The 20060-nt window shown below is 46.5% G+C and overlaps 11 non-coding genes across 11 annotated transcripts; 3 read left to right on the top strand and 8 right to left on the bottom strand.

The window, feature by feature from the left end:
- Positions 1-4718: 4718 nt before the first annotated feature.
- Positions 4719-4791, bottom strand: trnaa-ugc (transfer RNA alanine (anticodon UGC)). The gene has a single exon. It is a non-coding gene; the product is annotated as a tRNA-Ala (tRNA).
- A 695-nt stretch (positions 4792-5486) lies between these two features.
- On the bottom strand, positions 5487-5573 carry trnay-gua (transfer RNA tyrosine (anticodon GUA)). Its single transcript is given in 2 exon segments — positions 5487-5522; positions 5537-5573. It is a non-coding gene; the product is annotated as a tRNA-Tyr (tRNA).
- Positions 5574-8313: 2740 nt separating this feature from the next.
- On the bottom strand, positions 8314-8399 carry trnay-gua (transfer RNA tyrosine (anticodon GUA)). Its single transcript is given in 2 exon segments — positions 8314-8349; positions 8363-8399. It is a non-coding gene; the product is annotated as a tRNA-Tyr (tRNA).
- Positions 8400-10543: 2144 nt separating this feature from the next.
- Positions 10544-10616, top strand: trnar-acg (transfer RNA arginine (anticodon ACG)). Its single transcript has one exon. It is a non-coding gene; the product is annotated as a tRNA-Arg (tRNA).
- A 1870-nt stretch (positions 10617-12486) lies between these two features.
- trnar-acg (transfer RNA arginine (anticodon ACG)) lies at positions 12487-12559 on the top strand. Its single transcript has one exon. It is a non-coding gene; the product is annotated as a tRNA-Arg (tRNA).
- Positions 12560-16799: 4240 nt separating this feature from the next.
- trnaa-ugc (transfer RNA alanine (anticodon UGC)) lies at positions 16800-16872 on the bottom strand. Its single transcript has one exon. It is a non-coding gene; the product is annotated as a tRNA-Ala (tRNA).
- A 667-nt stretch (positions 16873-17539) lies between these two features.
- trnay-gua (transfer RNA tyrosine (anticodon GUA)) lies at positions 17540-17625 on the bottom strand. Its single transcript is given in 2 exon segments — positions 17540-17575; positions 17589-17625. It is a non-coding gene; the product is annotated as a tRNA-Tyr (tRNA).
- A 376-nt stretch (positions 17626-18001) lies between these two features.
- On the top strand, positions 18002-18074 carry trnar-acg (transfer RNA arginine (anticodon ACG)). Its single transcript has one exon. It is a non-coding gene; the product is annotated as a tRNA-Arg (tRNA).
- A 309-nt stretch (positions 18075-18383) lies between these two features.
- trnaa-agc (transfer RNA alanine (anticodon AGC)) lies at positions 18384-18456 on the bottom strand. The gene has a single exon. It is a non-coding gene; the product is annotated as a tRNA-Ala (tRNA).
- A 775-nt stretch (positions 18457-19231) lies between these two features.
- Positions 19232-19304, bottom strand: trnaa-ugc (transfer RNA alanine (anticodon UGC)). Its single transcript has one exon. It is a non-coding gene; the product is annotated as a tRNA-Ala (tRNA).
- Positions 19305-19953: 649 nt separating this feature from the next.
- trnay-gua (transfer RNA tyrosine (anticodon GUA)) lies at positions 19954-20039 on the bottom strand. Its single transcript is given in 2 exon segments — positions 19954-19989; positions 20003-20039. It is a non-coding gene; the product is annotated as a tRNA-Tyr (tRNA).
- Between the last annotated feature and the right edge of the window lie 21 nt (positions 20040-20060).

The following is a 20060-nucleotide window of genomic DNA, read 5'->3' as shown; positions in this document are numbered from 1 at the left end:
ACCTACCCTTTCTGTCCAAAGTTTTGGAACGTGCTGTAGCTTCTCAACTCAAATACCACCTCTCTACCAATAACCTGTATGAAACTTTCCAATCCGGATTCCGCTCCAACCACAGTACTGAAACTGCGCTCCTCAAAATCACAAACGACCTTTTCCTCTCCTCTGACGCTGGCAACCTCAACATCCTCATCCTACTTGACCTCAGCGCCACCTTTGACACCATAAATCACTCCAGTCTCCTCACCCGACTTGAAACCTCCTTTAACATCACCGGCACAGCCCTATCCTGGATCAAATCTTACCTCTCTGACAGGCACCAGTTCATCTCCATTAACAACTGTAAATCCCCCACCGCTCCCCTCCCCCCCCCCCCCCAAGGTGTCCCCCAAGGCTCAGTCCTTGGCCCCCTCCTCTTCATCCTCTACCTGTTCCCCCTTGGTCAATTAATCCGCCGTCATGGTCTCAACTTCCACTGCTTCGCCGATGATATCCAGCTCCTCATCTCCACCAAGTCAATCTCCACCACCACACACTCTACACTGACAAACTGCATCACCGAAATAAAATCTTGGCTTCAATCAAATTTCCTCAAACTCAACTGCAACAAATCTGAAATCATCATCATTGGTCCAAAAACGCTCACCAAATCCACCCAAAACTTCATCCTCAATATTGATGGTCTCCCAGTATCCACCTCCCCTCACATCCGGAATCTTGGAATCATCTTTGATCAAACCCTCTCCTTCAACAAACACATCAAACACATCACAAATACAGCCTTCTTCCACCTCAAAAACATCGCTCGTCTCCGTCCATCCCTCTCCTCCACAGCTGCAGAAACCCTCATCCACACCTTCATCACCTCCCGTCTGGACTACTGCAACAGCCTCCTCTATGGCTCACCCTCAAAAATCATCAGTAAACTTCAATACATTCAAAACCCCGCTGCCCGTCTACAGACCCACACCCCGATCCGTGACCATATCACCCCCGTCCTTTACAAGCTCCACTGGCTCCCCATCCCCCAGAGAATCCAGTACAAAATCCTTCTCATGACCTACAAAGCCCTCCATAACCTGGCCCCATCCTACCTGACTGACCTCCTCCACAGACACACTCCCACCTCCAACCTCGCTCTGCTGCTGCCAATCTCCTGTCCCCCCCCATCCGGACCAAACTCAGATCCTGGGGGGACAGGGCTTTCTCCATCGCTGCTCCCACACTCTGGAACTCACTACCCCAAACCGTCAGAGACTCCTCCTCACTCACCACATTCAAAACATCACTGAAGTCTCACCTGTTCAGCACTGCCTTCAACCACTGACCGTCACCTCACCTTCTGTCTCCTTTTTCTGTTCGTTTACTTATTTATCTATTTATTTTCTTCTCTCTGTTCTAGTAATCTTGGTAAAGCGTCTTTGAGTGTTTGAAAAGCACTATATAAATGTAATGCATTATTATTATTATTATTATAGCTTGGGCCAGTGGCGCAATGGATAAAGTGTCTGACTACGGATCAGAAGATTGTAGGTTCGTCTCCTACCTGGCTCGTTTCCTTGCTCTGCACATTGTATTGCAAGGCCGCTCCACCACATCAGTGCTTCATTTTGGTCGGGCATTGCTTTATTCACACCCAATTCTCTTAGGCAGATAATTTTCACCTCAATCCTCACACACGATATCAGGATAACGTGCCATTTCTCGCTATCTCTTATCTTCTTTCGAATCAAAGTAGACCATCATTTCTTCACTGATGCAAAACCTGACATGATGTGCCGTCTCTCCTCACTTCTGCACCTCAGCAAGTACATGTATCAAGCAATAGACCAGGACAACACCTGCATACAAAAGACCAATGGAGAATGCAGGCATCGATCCCGCTACCTCTCGCATGCTAAGCGAGCGCTCTACCATTTGAGCTAATTCCCCTGCACTTTTGCCATTCTCTGTCTTCTTCACTCTCCACCACAGAGCCACTGCAATTCTGCAAGTAACTTTATCAATATTCAGATGTCTGTCCAATACCGCAGCATGTTATCTCTCAATGTAAACTCTTACTCTTCCACCACACATTTTGATGACACGTAATGCAAAATAGTATCACACCCTTCTTCAGGAGAGAGGTGAATGAATTAAGATGCACCCAAGGGGCAACTTTTTCTTACGAGGGAGTGGCCACAGCACTGATACCCAAAGTATTTTATGAAATGTTGGAATGTGTCAAAACGTAGCAAATCCTGCTAGTAACCCTTCTGGTTGGGCATTGCTTTATTCACACCCAATTCTCGTAGGTAGATAGTTGTCACCTCAATCCTTACACACGATATCAGGAGCGCTTGCAATTTCTCTTTATCTCGTCTCTTCTTTCCAATCAATGTGGATCAAGGGAAAATCGGAAGTGTCGGTATTACAGTATAGCAAAGGGGATTACAGAGGCATGAGGCAGGAGCTGGCCAAAATTGATTGGAAGGAGGCCCTAGCAGGGAAGACGGTAGAACAGCAATGGCAGGTATTCCTGGGAATAATGCAGAGGTTGCAGGATCAATTTATTCCAAAGAGGTGGAAAGACTCTAAGGGGAGTAAGAGACACCTGTGGCTGACAAGGGAAGTCAGGGACAGCATAAAAATTAAGGAGAGGAAGTATAACATAGCAAAGAAGAGTGGGAAGACAGAGGATTGGGACTCTTTTAAAGAGCAACAAAAGTTAACTAAAAAGGCAATACGGGGAGAAAAGATGAGGTACGAGGGTAAACTAGCCAATAATATAAAGGAGGATAGCAAAAGTTTTTTTAGGTACGTGAAGAGGAAAAAAATAGTCAAGGCAAATGTGGGTCCCTTGAAGACAGAAGCAGGGGAATTTATTATGGGGAACAAAGAAATGGCAGACGAGTTAAACCGTTACTTTGGATCTGTCTTCACTGAGGAAGATACACACAATCTCCCAAATGTTCTAGGGGCCGGAGAACCTAGGGTGATGGAGGAACTGAAGGAAATCCACATTAGGCAGGAAATGGTTTTGGGTAGACTGATGGGACTGAAGGCTGATAAATCCCCAGGGCCTGATGGTCTGCATCCCAGAGTACTTAAGGAGGTGGCTCTAGAAATAGTGGAAGCATTGGAGATCATTTTTCAATGTTCTATAGATTCAGGATCAGTTCCTGTGGATTGGAGGATAGCAAATGTTATCCCACTTTTTAAGAAAGGAGGGAGAGAGAAAACGGGTAATTATAGACCAGTTAGTCTGACATCAGTGGTGGGGAAGATGCTGGAGTCAATTATAAAAGACGAAATTGCTGAGCATTTGGATAGCAGTAACGGGATCATTCCGAGTCAGCATGGATTTACGAAGGGGAAATCATGCTTGACAAATCTACTGGAATTTTTTGAGGATGTAACTAGGAAAATTGACAAGGGAGAGTCAGTGGATGTGGTGTACCTCGACTTTCAGAAAGCCTTCGACAAGGTCCCACATAGGAGATTAGTGGGCAAAATTAGGGCACATGGTATTGGGGGTAGGGTACTGACATGGATAGAAAATTGGTTGACAGACAGAAAGCAAAGAGTGGGGATAAATGGGTCCCTTTCGGAATGGCAGGCAGTGACCAGTGGGGTACCGCAAGGTTCGGTACTGGGACCCCAGCTATTTACGATATACATTAATGACTTAGACGAAGGGATTAAAAGTACCATTAGCAAATTTGCAGATGATACTAAGTTGGGGGGTAGTGTGAATTGTGAGGAAGATGCAATAAGGCTGCAGGGTGACTTGGACAGGTTGTGTGAGTGGGCGGATACATGGCAGATGCAGTTTAATGTAGATAAGTGTGAGGTTATTCACTTTGGAAGTAAGAATAGAAAGGCAGATTATTATCTGAATGGTGTCAAGTTAGGAGGAGGGGGAGTTCAACGAGATCTGGGTGTCCTAGTGCATCAGTCAATGAAAGGAAGCATGCAGGTTCAGCAGGCAGTGAAGAAAGCCAATGGAATGTTGGCCTTCGTAACAAGAGGAGTTGAGTATAGGAGCAAAGAGGTCCTTCTACAGTTGTACCGGGCCCTGGTGAGACCGCACCTGGAGTACTGTGTGCAGTTTTGGTCTCCAAATTTGAGGAAGGATATTCTTGCTATGGAGGGCGTGCAGCGTAGGTTCACTAGGTTAATTCCCGGAATGGCGGGACTGTCGTATGTTGAAAGGCTGGAGCGATTGGGCTTGTATACACTGGAATTTAGAAGGATGAGGGGGGATCTTATTGAAACATATAAGATAATTAGGGGATTGGACACATTAGAGGCAGATAACATGTTCCCAATGTTGGGGGAGTCCAGAACAAGGGGCCACAGTTTGAGAATAAGGGGTAGGCCATTTAGAACGGAGATGAGGAAGAACTTTTTCAGTCAGAGGGTGGTGAAGGTGTGGAATTCTCTGCCTCAGAAGGCAGTGGAGGCCAGTTCGTTGGATGCTTTCAAGAGAGAGCTGGATAGAGCTCTTAAGGATAGCGGAGTGAGGGGGTATGGGGAGAAGGCAGGAACGGGGTACTGATTGAGAGTGATCAGCCATGATCGCATTGAATGGCGATGCTGGCTCGAAGGGCTGAATGGCCTACTCCTGCACCTATTGTCTATTGTCTATTATTACTTCAATGATGCAAAACCTGACATGATGCACATTCTCTCACCATTTCTACACCAGAGACCAGAAGGCACCTGCTTACAAAATCCAATGGAGAATGCGGGCATCGATCCCGCTACCTCTCGCATGCAAAGCGAGCGCTCTACCATTTGAGCTAATTCCCCTGCAATTTTGCCATTCTCCATCTTCTTCGCTCTCCACCACAGAGCCACTGAAATTCTTCAAGTAACTTTATCAATATTCAGATGTCCATCCAAAACCTCAGCCTATTTCCTCTCAACGTAAAATGTCACCCTTCCATCACACATTTTGCTGACAAGTTATGCATATCAGCATACTATCTTATCCAGCTGAGAGGCAAATCAATCAAGAGAGAAATGAGGGGCAACTTGAGAGGAGAAATGAGGGGCAAATGAGAGGAGAAATGAATGGCCACAACACCGATACCCAATGTATTTTCATAAAATGTTGGAATTGTTTCAGATCTTAGCACTCCCTGCTGGTATGGTGATGCAACTGTAGAAAATAGATAGACACCTTGTGCAGATTGCATACACAGGCATGATGAGAGGTTTCTTAATGCTTTGCTGGCCAGCGGTTATTATGTACAGTCGCTACTCAGGGGGAGAGTGTGCCAGTTTCATACTGCTTCATGACCCATCAAATCTGTAGTTGGTGTTACTATTTAAAGTTTCGCAAACTGGAGTACATGCTGTGCTACACAAGCCATGAGTATTCAGAGCTTTGATGCTGGTGCAATCCTTGTGGTCAGTTGCCAGAGGTCAGGACACCAGCACTTTCTGTCTTCGCTGCTGGGCTGTGTGGGAAATCCTGCAGAATGTAACAAAAGGCGAGCAGCTCCTTCGAGCCGGAATTGAACCAGCGACCTAAGGATGACTATGTTTCACACTACAGTCCTCCGCTCTACCAAATGAGCTATCGAAGGAAAGCCACAACCAAGCTTGTCTGTTTTCTTTCTTTGCCTTTAACATATTGCCCTTCGCTGTCTGCTGTTTGAGTACCTGCTATAACATGAACACCCTCGCATCTGTAATTTCCCCTCATTGCTTGGGCCAGTGGCACAATGGATAACATGTCTGACGACGGATCAGAAGATTGTAGGTTTGACGCCTACTTGGCTCATTTTCTTGCTCTGCACATTATTTTGCAAGGCCGCCCCACTGCCTCAGTCATTCCTTCTGGTTGGGCATTGCTTTATTCACACCCAATTCTCATAGGCAGATAGTTTTCACCTCAATCCTCACACACGATATCAGGATAACGTGCCATTTCCTGCTATCTTTTTTCTTCTTTTCAGTCAAAGTAGAGCATCATTTCTTCACTGATGCAAAACCTGACATGATGCGCCGGCTCTCCTTATATCTGCACATCTGCATCCAAAAGACCAATGGAGAATGCGGGCATCGATCCTGCTGCCTCTCGCATGCTATGCGAGCGCTCTACCATTTGAGCTAATTCCCCTGCACTTTTGCCAGTCTCCGGCTTCCTCACTCTCCACCACAGAGCCACCTCCAGACTCAGGAACAGCTTCATCCCCAGGGGCATAGCTGCGATGAACCGGTCCTGCTGAGCTGGATGGTGATATCGCACAGTGAACCGGCACAGATCTACTTGCACTTTATTCTGTTTTAAAACTGTTCTCATTTGTTTCTTGGGTTGTTTAAATTATTGCATCGTAGGGGAGGAGCATTCCCAATCTCATTGTACCCCTGTACAATGACAATAAAGATATATTGTATTGTATTGTATTGCTTGTATTGTATACCTCAGTGTGTTATCTCTCAATGTAAACTCTTACTCTTCCACCACACATTTTGATGACACGTAATGCAAAATAGCATCACGCCCTTCTTCAGGAGAGAGGTGAATGAATTACGATGCAGCCAAGGGGCAACGTTTTCTTACGAGGGAGTGGCCACAGCACTGATACCCAAAGTATTTTAAGAAATGTTGGAATGTGTCAAAACGTAGCACCTCCTGCTGGTGACCCTTCTGGTTTGGCATTGCTTTATTCACACGCAATTCTCGTAGGTAGATAGTTTTCACCTCAATCCTTACACACGATAGCAGGAGCGCTGGCAATTTCTCTTTATCTCGTCTCTTCTTTCCAATCAATGTGTATCATAATTTCTTCAATGATGCAAAACCTGACATGATGCACATTCTCTCTTTGTTTCTGCACCTGAGACTGGAATGCACCTGCACTCAAAATCCAATGGAGAATGCAGGCATCGATCCCGCTACCTCTCACATGCTAAGCGAGCGCTCTACCATTTGAGCTAATTCCCCTGCACTTTTACCATTCACTGTCTTATTTACTCTCCACTACAGAGCCACTGTAATTCTGCAAGTAACTTTATCAATATTCAGATGTCCGCCCAATACCTCAGTGTGTTATCTCTCAACGCAAACTCCTAAACCCCTGTCCCACATAGGCGATTTTTTAGGCAACTACAGGCGACTAAGGCTGTCACCACACGGTCACCGGGGTGTCGCCTGTATGGTCATGAGTAGCCTCCGAAGAATCGTAGCGTTTTTCTGGTCACCGCTAAATTTGGAAATGTTTAAACATTTTCGGCGACTGTTGGTTTGACGCTAATGATCGTAGCTTGTCGTCTCCTGACATGGGCGCTGTCGTAGGTTGTCGCCAGGTGACGTCGGTTGTCGCCGGTGCTGACTTTGTTGAATTCCATCGACGACTACCTACGTCAACCAACAACAGGTACCGGCATCAAAACCGGAGGCCAAAATGACGTGAATTGTCTTCAGTTGTCGCCGACATGGTCATAGCTTGTCATAGGTAGACGTAGGTTGACTTCGGTTGTCGTAGGTTGCCGCCTGTGTGGTCGTAGGTTGTCGTAGGTGCGGTCGTAGGTGGACATCCTAAGTCACGACGATTGGGTCGCCGGTTATCGATAGCTTGCCATAGCTTGACGTTGACTAGGTGGTAGGCTGTGAAAGCTTGTCATAGACATTGTCTTGGGGGGGGTCAAGTCGCCGTTTTTTCGGCGAACTGCTACGACTATTGCTGTCGCTGTCAGTCGCCTAAAAAAACGCCTAAGTGGGACAGGACTCTTACTCTTCCACCAAACACTTTGGTGATACATTATGCAAAATAGCATCACTCCCTTATCCAGGTGAGAAATGAATGAATTAAGATGAACCCAAGGGGCAAGTGTTTCATACGAGGGAGTGGCCACAGCACTAATACCCACCCGAAGAATTTTACAAAAATGTTGGAATTGTTTCAGAACATTGTGCAAACCAGCATACTATTGTGTCAAAACTTAGCACTCCCTGCTGGTATGGTGATGCAACTGTAGAAAATAGATGGTCACCTTGTGCAGACTGCAAACATAGTCATGATGAAGGGTTTCGTAATGCTTTGCTGGTCACCGGTTATTATGTACAGTCGCCACACTCAGGGAGAGTGTGCCAGATTCTTACTGCATCATGACCAATCAAATCTGTACTTGGTGTTACTATTTCAACAGCATAGCACTCTGGAGTACATGCTGTGCTGGACAAGCCTTGAGTATTCAGAGGTTTGTTGCTGGTGCAATCCTTGTGGTCAGTTGCCAGAGGTCAGATGGAGACCAGCTCTTTCCATCCTCGCTGCTGGGCTGTACGGGAAATGCTGCTGAACGTAACAAAAGGTGAGCAGCTCCTTCGAGCCGGAATTGAACCAGCGACCTAAGGATGACCATGTTTCCACTACAGTCCTCCGCTCTACCAACTGAGCTATCGAAGGAAAGCCACCACCAAGCTTGTCTGTTTTCGTTCTTTGCCTTTAACATTTTACCCTTCACTTCCTGCTGTCTGGCTACCTGCTCTAACAGGAACACCCTGGCATCTGCAAATTCCCCTCAAGAGCTTGGGCCAGTGGCACAATTGATAACGCATCTGATTACGGATCAAAAGATTGCAGCTTCGACTCCTACATGGTTCATTGTCTTGCTCTGCACGTTGTTTTGCAAGGCTTCTCCACTGCCTCAGTCCTTCCTTCTGGATGGGCATTGTTTCTCCACACACAATTCACGTAGGTAGACAGTTTTCACCTCAATCCACACACACAATATGACGATTACGTGCCATTTCTCTTTATCGCTTCTCTTCTTTCCAATCAAAGTGGACCATTTCTTCACTGATGCAAAACCTGACATGATGCGCATTCTCTCTTCATTTCTGCAAGTCAGCATGTAGATATGTCAAGCAATAGACCGGATGGCACCTGCATTCAAAATCCAATGGAGAATACGGGCATCGATCCCGCTACCCCTCGCTTGCTGTGCGAGCGCTCTACCATTTGAGCTAATTCCCCTGCACTTTTGCCATTCTCCGTCTTCTTCACTCTCCACCACAGCACCACTGCAATTCTGCAGATAAATTCATGAATATTCAGATGTCAGTCCAATACCTCAGCCAATTACCTCTCAAAGTAAAGTGTCACACTTGCACTACAAATTTTGCTGACAAGTTAGGCATACCAGCATGAGTATCCAGCTGAGACTCAAATTAATTAAGATGGAACTGAGGGGCAACTTTTTGACTTGCGAGAATGGCCACAACACAGACACCCAATGTATTTTCAGAAAATGGTGGAATTGTTTCAGATCTTAGCACTCACTCCCTGCTGGTATGGTGATGCAACTGTAGAAAATAGATGGACACCTTGTGCAGACTGCCATACATCCTCGTATGGCGGCACTGCGTAGCAGCTGCGGCTCATCTCCAGTCCGATTGTCTTTTTGTTTTTTTGTTTTTTGTCTTAATTGTAAGTGTTAGATGTGATGTAGTCTTTATTGGTGGTTGTGTACTATATGTGGGGCCAAACACGTGGAGCTGGGGGCCTCCAGCTGGGACCACCTGGGGCTCTGGTTCACAGAGCCCGTGGACTGCACTCACCACCTGCGGAGCTGGCTGTCTTCGGAGGCTGTGGCGGCACTGCGAGTGTGGCTGCGACTCGCCTTCAGAGATTACGGCCGCGGGCCGCGGGCCCTGTGGATGTCTGAAGTTCGCAGGTCCCTGGATGGAGGCAGACTTCGGGAGCTCTGGCAGCGGCAGCGTCTTCCACCCCATATCGCGATCCGGTGCGGCCTGGAATTTTCACCGCCCGGCGGGGGCTTCAATTTCGGGAGCCCTGACCGCCCCGACGTGGCAATTTCAACTAACTGACTGCGGGTGGCAGGGAAGAGAAAGACATTCTGACCTTCCATCACAGTGAGGTGACTGGAGGAGACTCACTGTGATGGATGTTTTTTGTTTTATGTTGGTTTTTATGATTTTGTGTTTTATTGCTTTCTTTTTTATTGCCTCTCATTCTTGCCTGTAATTTCGTCCAAAAACATGTTTTTGGATGACGATAAAGGCCATTCTATTCTATTCTACACACAGGCATGATGAGTGGTTTCTTAATGCTTTGCTGGTCAGCTGTTATTATGTACAGTCGCTAATCAGGGAGAGTGTGCCAGTTTCTTACTGCATCATGACCAATCAAATCTGTGGTGGGTGTTATTATTTCAACAGCATAGCACTCTGGAGTACATGTTGTGCTAGACATGCCTTGACTATTCAGGAGTTTGATGCTGGTGCAATCCTTGGGGTCAGTTGCCGTAGGTTTGATGGAGACCAGCTCTTACCGTCCTCGCTGCTGTGCGCGAAATGCTGCTGAAAGTAACAAAATGTGAGCAGCGCCTTCGAGCCAGAGTTGAACCAACGACCTAAGGATTTCCACTACAGTCCTCCGCTCTACCAGTTGTGCTCTCGATCTAAATACACCACCAAGCTTGTCTGTTTTCGTTCTTTGCCTTTAACATTTTGCCCTTCACTGCCTGTTGTCAAGGTATCTGCCCTAGCAGGAACAACCTTACATCTGCAAACTCCCCTCAATAGCTAGGGCCAGTGGCGCAATGGATAACGCGTCTGACTACGAATCAGAAGATTGTAGGTTCGACTCCTACCTGGCTCATTGTCTTGCTCTGCACATTGTTTTGCAAGGCCGCTCCACTGCCTCAGTCCTTCCTTCTGGTCGGGCATTGCTTTATTCACACCCAATTCTCATAGGCAGATAGTTTTCACCTCAATCCTCACACAAGGTATCAGGATAAAGTGCCATTTCTCGCTATCTCTTTTATTCTTTTCAATCAAAGTAGACCATCATTTCTTCACTGATGCAAAACCTGACATGATGCGCCGGCTCTCCTTATTTCTGCACCTCAGTAAGTACATGTATCAAGCAAGAGACCAGGACAACACCTGCATCCAAAAGACCAATGGAGAATGCGGGCATCGATCCCGCTACCTCTCACATGCTAAGCGAGCGCTCTACCATTTGAGCTAATTCCCCTGCACTTTTGCCATTCTCTGTCTTCTTCACTCTCCACCACTGAGCCACTGCAATTCTGCAAGTAACTTTATCAATATTCAGATGTCTGTCCAATACCTCAGCGTGTTATCTCTCAATGAAAACTCTTACTCTTCCACCACACATTTTGATGACACGTAATGCAAAATAGCATCACTCCCTTCTTCAGGAGAGAGATGAATGAATTAAGATGCATCCAAGGGGCAACTTTTTCTTACGAGGGAGTGGCCACATCACCGATATCCAAAGTATTATATGAAATGTTGGAATGTGTCAAAACGTAGCACCTCCTGCTGGTGACCCTTCTGGTTGGACATTGCTTTATTCACACCCAATTCTCATAGGCAGATAGTTTTCACCTCAATCCTTACACACGATATCAGGAGCGCTTGTAATTTCTCTTCATCTCGTCTCTTCTTTCCAATCAATGTGGATCATCATTTCTTCAATGATGCAAAACCTGACACGATGCACGTTCTCTCTTCGTGTCTGCACCTCAGCATGTACAAGTATCAAGTCAGAGACTGGATGGCACCTGCATTCAAAATCCAATGGAGAAAGCCGGCATCGATCCCGCTACCTCTCCCATGCAAAGCGGGAGCTCTACCATTTAAGCTAATTCCCCTGCAATTTTGCCGTTCTCTGCCTTCTTCACTCTCCACCACAGAGCCACTCCAATTCTGCAAATAACTTTATCAATATACAGATGTCCGTCCAAAACCTCAGCCTATTTCCTCTCAACGTAAAATGTCACCCTTCCATCACACATTTTGCTGACAAGCTATGCAAACCAGGATACTATCTTATCCAGCTGAGAGGCAAATTAATTAAGAGAGAACTGAGGGGCATCTTTTAGACTCGTGGGAATGGCCACAACACCAATGCCCAGTGTACGTTCACAAAATGTTGGAATTGTTTCAGATCTTAGCACTCCCTGCTGGTATGGTGATGCAACTGTAGAAAATAGATAAGACACCTTGTGCAGACTGCATACACAGGCATGATGAGAGGTTTCAATGCTTTCCTGGTCAGCGGTTATTATCTACAGTCGTTGCTCAGGGGAGCGTGTGCCAGTTTCTTACTGCTTCATGACACATCAAACCTGTGATTGGTGTTACTATTTCAACAGTTTCACACACTGGAGTACATGCAGTGTTTGAGTATTGCCTGTGGTCAGTTGCCAGAGGTCAGGAGACCAGCTCTTTCCGTCTTCGCTGCTGGGCTGTGCGGGAACTGCTGCTGAATGTAACTTAAGGTGAGCAGCTCCTTCGTGCCGGAATTGAACCAGCAAGCTTGGGGTGACCATGTTTCCACTACAGTCCTCCATTCTACCAACTGAGCTATCGAAAGGAAAGCCACCACCAAGCTTGTCTGTTTCCTTCTTCGCCTTTAACATATTGCCCTTCACTGTCTGATGCCTGGGTACCTGCTGTAGCACGAACACCCTGACATCTGCAACCTCCCCTCATAGCATGGGTCAGTGGCGCAATGGATAACGTGTCTGACTACGGATCAGAAGATTGTAGGTTCGACTCCTACCTGGCTCGCTTTCTTGCTCAGCACATAGTTTTGCAAGGCCGCTCCACTGCCTCAGTCTTTCCTTCTGGTCGGGCATTGCTTTGTTCACACCCAATTCTCATAGGCAGATAGTTTTCACCTCAATCCTCACACACGATATCAGGATAACGTGCCATTTCCCGCTATCTCTTTTCTTCTTTTCAATCAAAGTAGACCATCATTTTTTCACTGATGCAAAAGCTGACATGATAATAATAATAATAATAATAATAATAATAATAATAATAATAATAATATTCATTTATTGTCATTGCAACGAGTACAACAAAATTAAAAAATAGCCAATCCTGACGGTGCGTACAAACATATATGCAATAAATGCAAAAACAAATAAATACAATTATATTAAGTACAAAGATTTTTTAACAGTGTTGCGTAGTGCAGAAGGTAGTGTTCAGTTCTCGTATGGCCCTGGGGTAAAAACTGTTCTTAAGTCTGTTTGTTCGGGATTTGATCGACCTGAAACGTCGACCAGAGGGCAGATGAACAAACAGACGGTGGCCGGGGTGGGATGGATCTTTTATTATTTTGCCTGCTCTACTGAGGCAGCGTAGGCTGAACAGGTGCTCCAGGGAGGGCAGTGAGCAGCCGATGATCTTCTGGGCCGTTGTGATGACCCTCTGAAGGGCCTTCCTGTCCTTTTCTGAGCAGCTGGCATACCATGTGGTTATACAGTATGCCAGCACACTCTCGATGGAGCAGCGATAGAAGGACATCATGAGCTTCTCCTGCAGGTTGGTTTTCCTGAGGATCCTCAGGAAGTGGAGTCTCTGCTGTGCCTTCTTTACTGTGGTGATGGTGTTGGTAGACCAGGTAAGATCCTCTGCGATGTGCGTACCCAGGAACCTGAAAGTGGGTACCCTTTCCACACAGACCCCATTGATGTAGAGTGGGTCGTATTCTACACTGGTTTTCCTGAAGTCAATTATAAGTTCCTTTGTTTTGGAGGAGTTCAGGACAAGATTGTTCACTGAACACCATGCTGCCAGCCTTTGGATTTCATCCCTATAGGCTGTCTCATCTCCTTCTGAGATGAGTCCAACCACAGTCGTGTCATCCGCGAACTTGATGATGGTGTTAGTGGGATGGGTGGGGGCGCAGTCGTGAGTGTAGAGGGAGTAAAGGATGGGGCTCAACACACAGCACTGTGGTGAGCCGGTGCTCAGTGTAATGGTGGAGGAGAGGTGAGGGCCTATTTTGACGGTCTGGGGGCGGTTGGTCAGGAAGTCCTTGATCCATTGGCAGATGGTTTGGGAAAATCCAAGGTCAGAATGTTTGGTGAACAGTCTGCTCGGGATGACCGTGTTAAAGGCAGAGCTGAAGTCGAGGAAGAGCATCCTCACATAGCTCCCCTGGTGTTCAAGATGGGTCAGTGCAGTGTGAAGAGCAGTGTCGATGGCATCCCCTGTAGACCTATTTGCTCTGTAGGCAAACTGGTGTGGGTCGAAGGTGGGTGGGAGGCTGGCTTTGATGTGCTGCAGGACCAGTCTCTCGAAGCACTTTGTGATGACCGGTGTGAGTGCTACCGGACGGTAGTCGTTAAGGCCGCTGATGACAGACTTTTTCGGCAGTGGGATGATTGTGGCGGACTTCAGGCAGGGAGGGATGGTGGATTTTAAAAGGGACAGGTTGAAGATTTTTGTGAAGACCTCAGATAATTGGTCTGCACATTCCCTCAGCACTCTGCCCGTCACACCATCGGGGCCTGCAGCTTTCCTGGGATTCACTGCTCTGAGCACGCGCTTAACATCATACTCCTGCACAGTGAAGGTGTTGCTGTCAGGTGCTGGAGAGGGTGTTATGTCTGCCACTGCAGCTTTCACCTCGAAACGAGCAAAGAAACAGTTAAGTTCCTCTGCCAGCGAGGCGTCGCCGTCGGCAGTCGTGCGGTTGCTGGTCTTGTAGTTGGTGATGTGCTGGATGCCTTGCCATACCCGCCGTGGGTCATTGTTGGTAAAGTGGTCCTCAATCTTCCTCTTGTAGGACGCTTTGGCATCCTTGATGCCTCTCTTCAGGTTGGTTCTAGCAGCACTGTATAGAGCTCTATCACTAGACCTGAAGGCGGTGTTACGGTCCTTGAGGAGAGACCTGACATCCTTTGTCATCCAGGGCTTCTGATTGGGATACAACCGGATACGTTTGTCGACGGTGACGTTGTCAACACAGTTTTGGATGTAGCAGAGTACAGTTGATGTATACTCCTCTAAGTCCTGATCCTCAAAAATATCCCAGTTGGTCCTTTCGAAGCAATCCTGCAGCTGCGAGGAAGCTCCTTCAGGCCATGTCTTAACAGTCTTTATGGTGACTGGAGCTTTCCTCCTGAGTGGGGTGTATGCTGGAGTTAAGAATATGGACAGGTGATCTGACTGCCCCAGGTGTGGTAGTGGTGCTGACCTGAAACCCTTCTTAATATTTGAATAAACCTTGTCTAGTGTGTTTTTCCCCCTGGTAGCACATCTTATGTGTTGTTCAAGTTTCGGGAGAACTGACTTTAGGTCTGCATGATTGAAGTCCCCGGCTATGATGTGGGCTGCTTCTGGATAAGTGCTCTGTTGTGAGTTTATTGCACCGAGCAGGTAGCCTAAAGCTGTGCTAGCGTTAGCATTCGGTGGGATGTAGACTGCTGTTACTATAACCCCTGTAAATTCACGAGGAAGGTAAAAAGGCCTGCATTTAACTGTTAGGAACTCCAGATCAGGAGAACAATGGCTATCCATGATTTGGATGTTAGTGCACCAGTTGTTGTGCACGTAAATGCATAACCCCCCCCCCCCCCCCCCCCCTTGCTCTTACCGGAGTCGATGTTTCTGTCCCAACGAAACGCTGTACGCCCGGCTAGGTCAATGGCTCTGTCTGGGATAAGTGGATGAAGCCATGTCTCTGTTACTAAGAGAATGCAACAGTCCTCCACGAGTTTGTTTGCTGATATCTGTAGTTTTAGTTCGTCCATTTTGTTGATGATGGATCTGGCGTTGATGAGAAACATGCTGGGTAGCGGTGGTTTGTGTGGCTGTCTCTTTAGCTTGGCAAGTATACCGGACCGGCGTCCTCGCTTTTGCTTCCTGTTTCTCCTCCGCCTGCGACGCCTGTTCGCGCCGACAACTATCCACGGAGAGCCCGGTGTCCTGGCAATCTCTTCCGGTGTATTTTGCGGGTGTGGAAATTCGCGCATAAGCTCCCGATTGCACTGGAATCCTATGATCAGAAGATCCTTGCGGTTGTAAGTAGGATTTGCCTGATTTGACTGATTTGCATGACTAAAATTGACTAACAGACATAACACAGATAACACACATAAAACGCACCGAAAGGGAGAGCTGTGAGCCGCTGCGTCCGTGCGCGCCGCCATCTTGCCGGCTCTCGTGTGTAAGGATTGAGGTGAATTGGGTGTGAATAAAGCAATGCCCAACCAGAAGGGTCACCAGCAGGAGGTGCTACGTTTTGACACATTCCAACATTTCATAAAATACTTTGGATATCAGTGATGCCGGCTCTCGTTATTTCTGCACCTCAGTAAGTACATGTATCAAGCAAGAGACCGGAACAACATCTGCATCCAAAAGACCAATGGAGAATGCGGGCATTGATCCCGCTACCTCACATGCTAAGCGAGCGCTCTACCATTTGAGCTATTTCCACTGCACTTTTGCCATTCTACGTCTTCTTCACTCTCCACCACTGAGCCATTGCAATTCTGCAAGTAACTTTATCAATATTCAGATGTCCATCCAATACCTCAGCCTGTTATCTCTCAATGTAAACTCTTACTCTTCCACCACACATTTTGATGACACGTAATGCAAAATAGCATCACTCCCTTCTTCAGGAGAGAGATGAATGAATTAAGATGCATCCAAGGGGCAACTTTTTCTTACGAGGGAGTGGCCACATCACTGATATCCAAAGTATTTTATGAAATGTTGGAATGTGTCAAAACGTAGCACCTCCTGCTGGTGACCCTTCTGGTTGGGCATTGCTTTATTCACACCCAATTCTCATAGGCAGATAGTTTTCACCTCAATCCTTACACACGATATCAGGAGCGCTTGTAATTTCTCTTCATCTCGTCTCTTCTTTCCAATCAATGTGGATCATCATTTCTTCAATGATGCAAAACCTGACATGATGCACATTCTCTCTTCGTTTCTGCACCTCAGCATGTACAAGTATCAAGTCAGAGACTGGATGGTACCTGCATTCAAAATCCAATGGAGAATGCGGGCATCGATCCCGCTACCTCTCGCATGCAAAGCGAGCGCTCTACCATTTGAGCTAATTCCCCTGCAATTTTGCCATTCTCTGTCTTCTTCACTCTCCACCACAGAGCCACTGAAATTCTGCAAGTAACTTTATCAATATTCAGATGTCCGTCCAAAACCTCAGCCTATTTCCTCTCAACGTAAAATGTCACCCTTCCATCACACATTTTGCTGACAAGTTATGCATACCAGCATACTATCCTATCCAGCTGAGAGGCAAATTAATTAAGAGAGAACTGAGGGGCAACTTTTAGACTCATGGGAATGGCCACAACACCGATACCCAATGTATTTTCATAAAATGTTGGAATTGTTTCAGATCATAGCATTCCCTGCTGGTATGGTGATGCAACTGTAGAAAATAGATAGACACCTTGTGCAGACTGCATACACAGGCATGATGAGAGGTTTCTTAATGCTTTGCTGGCCAACGGTTATTATGTACAGTGGCTACTCAGGGGTGCCAGTTTCTTACTGATTCATGACCCATCAAATCTGTGGTTGGTGTTACTATTTCAACAGTTTCGCAAACTGGAGTACATGCTGTGCTACACAAGCCATGAGTATTCAGAAGTTTGATGCCGGTGCAATCCTTGTGGTCAGTGGCCAGAGGTCTGGGAACCAGCTCAATCCGTCTTTGCTGCTGGGCTGTGTGGGAAATCCTGCTGAATGTAACAAAATGCGAGCCGCTCCTTCGAGCCGGAATTGAACCAGCGACCTAAGGATGACAATATTTCCACTACAGTCCTCCGCTCTACCAACTGAGCTATCGAAGGAAAGCCTCCACCAAGCTTGTCTGTTTTAGACTTTTTAGATTTAGAGATACAGCGCGGAAACAGGCCCTTCAGCCCACTGAGCCCGCGTCACCAGGCGATCCCCGCACATTAACACTACCCTACACACTAGGGACAATTTTTTAATTTTTTTTTTACATTTACCCAGTTAATTAACCTACATACCTGTACGTCTTTGGAGTGTGGGAGGAAACCGAAGATCTCGGAGAAAACCCACGCAGGTCATGGGGAGAACGTAAACTCCGTACAGACGGCGCCTTTCTTTGCCTTTAACATATTGCCCTTCGCTGTCTGCTGTTTGGGCACCTGCTATATATAGCATGAACACCCTCACATCTGCAACTTCCCCTCAAAGCTTGGGCCAGTGGCGCAATGGATAACGTGTCTGACTACGGATCAGAAGATTGTAGGTTCGACTCCTACTTGGCTCGCTTTCTTACTCTGCACATTATTTTGCAAGGCAGCTCCACTGCCTCAGTCCTTCCTTCTGGTCGGACATTGCTTTATTCACACCCAATTCTCATAGGCAGATAGTTTTCACCTCAATCGTTACACACACACGATATCATGGTAACGTGCCATTTCTCGCTATCTCTTTTTTTCTTTCCAATCAAAGTAGACCATCATTTCTTCACTGATGCAAAACCTGACATGATGCGCCGGCTCTCCTCATTTCTGCACCTCAGCAAGTACATGTATCAAGCAAGAGACCGGGACAACACATGCATCCAAAAGACCAATGGAGAATGCAGGCATCGATCCTGCTGCCTCTCGCATGCTAAGCGAGCGCTCTACCATTTGAGCTAATTCCCCATGCACTTTTGCCATTCTCCGGCTTCTTCACTCTCCACCACAGAGCCTCCTCCAGACTCAGGAACAGCTTCATCCCCAGGGCCATAGCTGTGATGAACCGGTCCTGCTGAGCCGGATGGTCACATAGCACAGTGAACCGGCACAGATCTACTTGCACTTTATTCTCTTTTAAAACTGTTCTCATTTGTTTCTTGGGTTGTTTAAATTAATACTGATTTACTAATTGGTTTATTGCATCGTATGGGAGGCGCATTCCCAATCTCGTTGTACCCCTGTACAATGACAATAAAGATATATTGTATTGTATTGTATTGTATTGTATACCTCAGCGTGTTATCTCTCAATGTAAATTCTTACTCTTCCACCACACATTTTGATGACACGTATTGCAAAATAGAATCAAGCCCTTCTTCAGGAGAGAGGTGAATGAATTACGATGCAGCCAAGGGGCAAGTTTTTCTTACGAGGGAGTGGCCACAGCACTGATACCCAAAGTATTTTATGAAAAGTTGGAATGTGCCAAAACTTAACACTCTCTGCTGGTGACCCTTCTGGTTGGGCATTGCTTTACTCACACCCAATTCTCGTAGGTAGATAGTTTTCACCTCAATCCTTACACACGATATCAGGAGTGCTTGCAATTTCTCTTTATCTCGTCTCTTCTTTCCAATCAATGTGGATCATCATTTCTTCAATGATACAAAACCTGACATGATGCACATTCTCTCTTCGTTTCTGCACCAGAGACCAGAAGGCACCTGCATTCAAAATCCAATGGAGAATGCGGGCATCGATCCCGCTACCTCTCGCATGCAAAGCGAGTGCTCTACCATTTGAGCTAATTCCCCTGCAGTTTTGCCATTCTCTGTCTTCTTCACTCTCCACCACAGAGCCACTGAAATTCTGCAAGTAACTTTATCAATATTCAGATGTCCGTCCAAAACCTCAGCCTATTTCCTCTCAACGTAAAATGTCACCCTTCCATCACACATTTTGCTGACAAGTTATGCATACCAGCATACTATCCTATCCAGCTGAGAGGCAAATTAATTAAGAGAGAACTGAGGGGCAACTTTTAGACTCATGGGAATGGCCACAACACCGATACCCAATGTATTTTCATAAAATGTTGGAATTGTATGGTGGTATGGTGATGCAACTGTAGAAAATAGATAGACACCTTGTGCAGACTGCATACACAGGCATGATGAGAGGTTTCTTAATGCTTTGCTGGCCAACGGTTATTATGTACAGTGGCTACTCAGGGGTGCCAGTTTCTTACTGATTCATGACCCATCAAATCTGTGGTTGGTGTTACTATTTCAACAGTTTCGCAAACTGGAGAACATGCTGTGCTACACAAGCCATGAGTATTCAGAAGTTTGATGCCGGTGCAATCCTTGTGGTCAGTGGCCAGAGGTCTGGAGACCAGCTCAATCCGTCTTTGCTGCTGGGCTGTGTGGGAAATCCTGCTGAATGTAACAAAAGGCGAGCCGCTCCTTCGAGCCGGAATTGAACCAGCGACCTAAGGATGACAATATTTCCACTACAGTCCTCCGCTCTACCAACTGAGCTATCGAAGGAAAGCCTCCACCAAGCTTGTC

Source organism: Rhinoraja longicauda, chromosome 4 (assembly GCF_053455715.1).
Source record: "Rhinoraja longicauda isolate Sanriku21f chromosome 4, sRhiLon1.1, whole genome shotgun sequence".
In the NCBI taxonomy this organism is placed as follows: domain Eukaryota; kingdom Metazoa; phylum Chordata; class Chondrichthyes; order Rajiformes; family Arhynchobatidae; genus Rhinoraja; species Rhinoraja longicauda.
This window is presented reverse-complemented; position numbering and strand designations above follow the sequence as displayed.